This window comes from Canis aureus, chromosome 15 (assembly GCF_053574225.1).
Source record: "Canis aureus isolate CA01 chromosome 15, VMU_Caureus_v.1.0, whole genome shotgun sequence".
Classification (NCBI taxonomy): domain Eukaryota; kingdom Metazoa; phylum Chordata; class Mammalia; order Carnivora; family Canidae; genus Canis; species Canis aureus.
In genome coordinates this window covers 42219212-42226188 of record NC_135625.1, presented here as the reverse complement: position 1 = coordinate 42226188, position 6977 = coordinate 42219212, and the positions used below count along the sequence as shown (strand labels likewise).

At 48.9% G+C, this 6977-nt stretch overlaps 1 protein-coding gene across 3 annotated transcripts in view; it reads left to right on the top strand.

Moving 5' to 3' along the window:
* The first annotated feature begins 2738 nt into the window (after positions 1-2738).
* The window catches only part of ZMAT4 (zinc finger matrin-type 4), a 353108-nt gene continuing 348869 nt past the window's right edge, over positions 2739-6977 (top strand). The window contains exon 1 of one of the 3 annotated variants that reach the window (XM_077849306.1): positions 2739-2853. The gene's annotated coding sequence lies outside the window, so the exon portion shown is untranslated. Of the gene's footprint in view, positions 2854-2898; positions 3085-3123; positions 3149-6977 lie in introns of those variants that run through there. The other 2 variants (XM_077849307.1, XM_077849309.1) reach the window with 2 other exon arrangements.

Here is a 6977-nt window from a genome sequence, read left to right as displayed (position 1 = left end):
TTTCACACATTTCCTTCTTTCTTGGCATTGCCTAGATTTATTCTCCTCTTCTCCCTTTTAGGAACGGAATTTGGCATAAATAAATGATAACTGAGAAAATGGTATAAACAGAAGCGTAAACGAGGGTGTCTCCAGCCTCACACGGAAGGTCAGGGTGATTTGCTGTAGCAAGTGGTTACCCACAAGAAGGTGGTAGTTCCAGCGGTTGCTATTTCATTTGTGTTTTAATAAAGAAACCCACTTTCCTTAATTACTCAAAGTGGAACATGAAGCCCCCAAAGCCCCGCAGACCACTAATGCACCGAAACTGTTAAGTCAAAATGGACTACTTTACCAGGGTACTGGCCACAGAATTGAATTCCGTACATTTCATACCCCAGTGCATTTAAATTGTATGAAGCTGATATTTAATACAAATGTAAGTGCCAGTGGAATCTGCATATTTAATATGCATTCTCTAACTCTCAGAAATAAGCAGTTGATCTATGGGACACAAAGGGATCATCCTTCTCTCAAAGAGAATATTTTATGACCAGGCAGTTTAAAAGGCACTGACATAAACAACTGTTTGCAGCTCTCTCTCACTCATCTTCAAAAGGCAAATAGTACATGTAAGGACAAGCTGTTTTAGACAAAGCATTTTAGAAAATCACTTGAAATGTTTTCCTTTTCCTTTAAGGACAACTGAACTTTTGATAGATGCTCAGGAGAGTTCTAATAATTTAGTTTATTTCTCATTTTTTTTTTTTTTTTTTTTTTTTAACAGGGGACGGAAGGATAGTTTGAGGGAACAAAGCTGAAGCCTGCTTTCTCTTGGATGTGGAAATCTTACTGCTTAAATCATAAAGGTGTTATTTATGGTTTTTATACCATGACCGAACATGCCAGATTTTCTGGGGCAGTGTCGATTTTAAATGAATAGCTAAGTTTAATTTCATCACTGCATCCTTGTAAGAATTTCACCTAGACAAATGAATAAAATATAAAACAAATATTTTGCTACATCCCCTGTCCTAGTTTTTCATTCTTAATATATGGTCACTCTCCTTTTAGCTATACTGAGATTTGCAAAGCCATTATGGAAATGACTTAATTTGGAGGTATATGTCTCACAAATAAAATGTGCATCCCACATCTCATTTCCTTCTAATGCTTGAGGGAGAAGGAAGGCATTGATGAAGAGCTGCCTCATTTTCTAGAGAGAACCAAGGCTCTGAGAGGTGGGAGGGACTTCTGAGCTGCTGGAGTGACAGTGTCAGTCTTAAATTTTCGCCTCCTGGACTCCAGGCTGGGCCCTCTCCCCACCCTGCCCCGGCTGGATGAGAGCTCACTGCAATGATGATTCCACGGGGCATAGTGCCACTCACACTTTTTGTTTTGATTGGCTTTTATTAGTCATCCCACCCCTGGGTGCTGGGTGCTGTCTGTGGGGTTATAAAGATATAAAGGAGGCTGTCTCTGTCCTTACAGAGCTTGCAATATATTTAGGAAAGCCAGACATGTACCCACAATGCAGAAGCTCACCCTACAAGGCAGGAGGGTAATGCCATCGGCCTCCAAGGATGCAGATGGTGATAAGGGTTGCTGACCTACAAGGCCACGGAGAGGAACTGGAAGTACAGCTTAAGCTCAAAGATGTGTTGATCCCAGAAGGTGAAGGCTTGTTTTCTAATGAATCTGAAACTTGACGTTCTAAGGGCTTTCTTTAAAAGACCCCTTTTTTTTCTCCTTAAAAAAGATTCACCTACCAAATAGCATCTTTGCATATGGTGAAAAAATACATTTAGGGAAATAAAGGCCAGACTTTGTGCTTTATGATTTTTGGTTGAACAAGAGGAAATGCGTAAGCCGTCCCCACCTTGGCGGATGACACAGGTCTAAACCACGAATTGAAGCCAGGTCAGAATAAGCCAAAGTGAGGGTTCAACAGAATGGTGAGCTCCGGCGTGCCTGTCTCTCTGGACCTCCCAGCGAGAACAGTGAGGAATTCCAGACTTTCACTGACTTTAAGTGCTGCTCTTCCGAGACTCTGCATAGCCTGCAAAGGGAAATCGGCTCCCAGGTTGGGGGCTTCCGTGCAGCGTGAGTCCAAGAACTGATGGACCAACTCCAGTGAAGGCGCCTCATTTGTTCCCCCAAATAATCTAAAATGACCTTCACATGCCCTCCAAGGTGGCCCCGGGCTAAACATCACTATATTTCTTCAGCCCTTCCCTAGCTCTGCTTTCCAGAGCCTGACAACGGCAGAAACCCCGCTGTTACATTTCTCTCTGCCCTCAGGAACAGGCACCAGTTTGGGGGCGGGGGGGGGGGGGAATAAGGCCAGAAAATTGTTGCTATGGGCTCTGTTTTGTGGAAGTTAAAATGCTGGAGCAAGAATCTGATTGCTTGATAGCTCCATCTCTCTCCCTCTCTCTCCCTCTCTCCCCCCCCACCCCTTCTCGAGCTCTCCTCCCTCCCCCCCCCCCACTTTTTCTACTCTCCCCTCCTCCCTCCCCTGGACTCCCAGTCCTGCCCCCACCCCGGGGCCCGAGGAGAGCCTTACAGGTTGTCAATGAAACACGGAATTATTTCCTTTGATGGCTTAGATAATAGTAGGAGCCGAAGCAATGAGTGAGGTCGGCTGAAGCCAATGCGGTCCTGCCCGGGCGCGGAGAGCCAATCGCGGGAGCAGGGGGCGGGGCGTCGGCGCCCGCAGATAATTGCCAAGTGCCTCGCTCGCACAGTCGGGCCGCGCCGCCGAAAGGTCTGGTCGCCGAGCCGGGAAGGCGTCGTCCTCTGGGGCTCCCCCGACCGCGTCCTGCGCCGCTCGCGGGCTCCAGCCGCCGCCGGCCCGTCCGCCCCGCCGAGAAGGTACTCCCGCCCGCGCCCCGGGGGGGCTGCTCCTGCGGCCGTGCTCCGCGGCTGGCGGGGGAGCAGAGGCAGAGGAATTGCGGGAAGAAGAGAAAAGTTTAGGGCGGGAGACGCGGCAGAGGTGGGAGATCGCCGTCTTTTGTCGGGATGAGAACCAGCTGACGATCTGGAAAACTTCTGCGCTGCCGGGAACTGGCTTTGTTTACTACTCTCTCAATTAGCTGCACTCAGGTCTGTGGAAATAGGACTGGTCAGGGGCCAGGTGACTGACTGCACGACCGGGGGGTACATCCAGGTTCGTGGGGTGAAGGGAGTGGGACCCCTGGATGCGCGGCTTCCTGGCCGACCCATCGTTGCGAGGCCGGTGCCCAGAAACAGGAGTGGTGGGGTGGGTTTTGTGCCGGAGGGTCTGCCCCTTTCCTTACCTTGACCTGCCTCCCCCTAACTCCGTGACCTTCAACTTGAGGCCTTCCTCAAACTTCTGTCTCCTCCCGCCCTCCCACCCTTTGCTTGCTCTGTCTCCGTTCCTTATATTGGTGGAAAAAGAAATCTCCCGGGGGTGTGGGTGGCTGTCCTGTTTGACCTGATGGGCATCCGTGTGACACACAACTTGGTGAGAAACCAACGAGACACAGTTCTCAGAGCTTGAAGAGAAATTACTTAATTGATGATAGCTCCCGAAAACCGGAAGGCTTTCCAGGCTTGGTGTGTCCTGAAGTAAAGGGGGTGAAGCTCAACGGATCCCCTGTGAAGGTTACACCCTTATCAGAGAAGGGCTGTCCAGGGCAGACAGGCCAGTGGCTCTAAAGGGTGGAGGCTGGTGGCAGGGGCAGACTCCTAGGAGCCGCCTCCGCAGGTGCGCAGGTAGGTCCCCGCCCCAGAGGGTGCTGGAGCCACCGTCTACCCTGTTTCTGATCATCGCTCTTCAAGCAAAAAAGCTCGCCACGGTCAGCAGCTGGTTCGGCCTCGAAACACCCTCGTGCATTCTAAATTGTGAGACCGCAAGGGCCTCCCTTGCTCTGAGACCCGCTTTTGGGTCCGGGGCAAACTCCTTTCCCCGGGCTTCTGCAAGTGAGAGGTGTTAGATAGGCCTCCTAGGAAGCGAGGTCCCCATGGAGAGAAAGGTGATGTGTTTGGTCTTGAACTTCCTGCTTTGGCGCAGGCAGCTCCTATTCAAATGCCCTACAGCACTTCGCCAGGTGTGTCCTCTGACCTGCGGGATGCTCTGAAGCTGCCAGTCGGGGTCTGATCTTACAAGTCTCAGGGGCTTTGGGCAGCTCAGGTGAATTGCCTCACCCCAATCTCTCTCCTAGACCTGAAGCTGGGGAGTTTGATTCCCAGTCTTGGCGAGAAGTGAACAACCTGGGAGGGAACCTCTAGCGACCCCTTGTCCCTATGACATCCTTCCTGCTGAGGTGCCCGTGACATTCACCCTTCTCTGGCTTCACACATCACTTTCAGCTTTTAATTCTTCTTTAACTGCCACAACAGGTCCTCCAGCTCCTTTATGCAGCTATTTTGGGTGGGAGTCCTTATTGTTGGAGCTCTACTCACAATGGTTAAAAAACAGCTGCCTGACTTTTTTTTTTTTTTTTTTCCTTTGGTCAGGATACAGTCAGCTTTCTCTTCTGCACATGTCTGACAGTAAACAAAACAAACTTGCAGCCCTGCAAATTATGCCTTTGTGTTTGGGAGCCTGGAGTGGACACTGAGCTTTTTGTCTGCCACTGGGGCATATTTGGCCACACACCTTCTCTCCTGTGGTCTTTCTAGGGCAGGTGACCCCAGAGAGCCCAGGAGAGGAGGCCCCCAGTGAGTGGAGGGAGTTGGAGAGGGGGCCCTCTTTGGTTTTCCAGAAGGTAGTAATGAAACCAGAAAATGCTTTTGAGTTTCTGGGGTGCCTTGAACCAAAAACCGGTAGTGAAAATTGAGGGTCCTTTCAATTGATGCTGTTCTGCTAGATTTCTATCATGATAGAGGACATTCAAAGTAAGGCTTTTAAACCAGCTCCTGAATGGTGACTCATGCCGGGAGAGGAAAAAGGCAGGGTGGGGGGAGGGAGCAGAGGGAGCAAGTGGGACACACTGGAGCCCTCGCCTTGTCTTCTCTCTCCTCCCCATTCCTTTTCCTTGGAGTTCCCCATTTGGAACAAAGATTGTTAAAATAACAACTCTAGACTAAAAAAAGGATAATCGGAGCTGAAGAATAATTGATGACATGCAAAACACCATCATTGCCACTTCACCTTGGATGGGGCATGAAATCCAGGATCCAGCCCCACTGTTGTGATCCACTTTGGAGAATTCAGTCTCTTGCGTTAGGCTGATTGGTTCCTTGTGAAGCATGGCACCTGTTTATGTGGGAAGGGACTGATTGGTGCTCAGAAAATTAAATTTGTTACTCCTCATGTCATCAAACATGGTAGCTTTAGCTCGGCCCCTGGACAAGCACGATCCTTAGATCTGCATTTTTTCTTCTCCCTGTTTAGGCAACTAGGCTTTCTCTCTTTTAACTACTATGCTGAGCAGGCATTGCCCCTTTCTGCCTTCATACAAGCCCTGGGTGACTTACCTGGCAAGTAGAAGTCCCTTCCTTACTTTTCTGTTCCTCTTTCCTGTCATTCCTTTGCATCATAAACACATCAGTTAACAATCTCTTTGCCAACCTACTTTGATCTCACCATTTTGTGCCAATATTGCTATTAAAGAAAACTGTCCTCTGAGAATAGGGTTGAAAACATGAAATTTTTTTTTTTGAAAAAATTTTTTTTATCAGAGTCCTTCTATTTTAAAATTTAATTTTGGGGTTTTGGGGAGATCAAATAAACATGTTTATCGTGTCAGGTGTTTTTAAGTGCCATTGAGACCTTTTCTTTCTTCTTGGGTGGTTGCTTGTGAACTCCCCAGTTATTTGGGGGGGGGTGTCTGGAGGTTTGAAATAGTCTGGAATATCCCCTGAAAGGTGAAGAGATTCGAGTATGATGCTTCTCTTTATTCACCACAGGGGTGAAGGCTGTTTTGAAATGTAGGCTCTGAAATGTGCTCATCACACAAGGTTATTTCCCCTTAATTCTTCACTTAGGGAAATTTCATACCCTAAATTATTAGTAAATAGTTCACTTGACTTACTTTTCCTTACACCCACATTCCTCCTTCCTCCCTGCCCACTCGGGAGCTATTGCATGAGGAACGATCTTACTTAAAATCTGATATGTGCCTTTCTTTCTTTCTTTCCTTCTGATTCTTCCTTCCTGTCACTTAAGGGCACCCTAGAGGTTGAGATTTAATTTTAGACACCCTGCTCACCTCACTTCTCCAACAGTTAACCAGGGGAAGTCAAGAATTCTGGGATGCTCCTGGAGTTGCCCTGCAGGAGCAGTGAAGCAAGACTTCACCGTGTTCTGTTCCACGCAGACCTCACCAGAGCACCTGGGGTGGTGCGGCGACCCCTCAGGAGGCAGGCAGGGCAGATGGCTCTGAGCACAGGCCTGTTAGATGCGCAGGGACTCCATCGGGTAGGACCCTCGCTGCTCCACTGTCTTGACACTTGCCTGCCATCAGCCCTCATGCACAGGACTGACCCTAGACACAGTAGCCAACAGGGAAACGTGCCTGTCATTCTCCCAGTTCCTTTGTTCTTTGTTCTCTTCTCACCTCTAAATCTCCGTAGCAAGAGTTAGATAGGATCAAATCTACTTATTCATACTAAGGTGTAAATAGTTAAGAGTGTTGCCACTGACTGTGGTGTTTGAGTTCCTAATGGAAATCCGAGCCATTCATGGTGGAGTTGCAGACTTCTGCCTCGGGATTCAGGATTCAGAAGATGGAGTTTGGGTAGGGGAGTGCCTGGGCAGTGGTGGGCTTTTGCTTTTCAGTGAAGGCTGGTCCTGCTCTTGCCGCATCAAGGACATGCTGCAGCTGCTCAGGGCAATGCGCCGGCAATATCTGGCGTCTAGCACCTGGAGCCCGATCCCTCAGACTTGACCTTGGGCACTGCACTTACTCGTGTGTTCTGACCTTAGTGTTTTCATATATAAAGCCAGGGGCTTGGACTATGTTCTCATCGATCTCTTTCTGCACTGCCCTTCTCTCTGGATGTTGCCTCTGGAGTCCTAGATCCAGCTG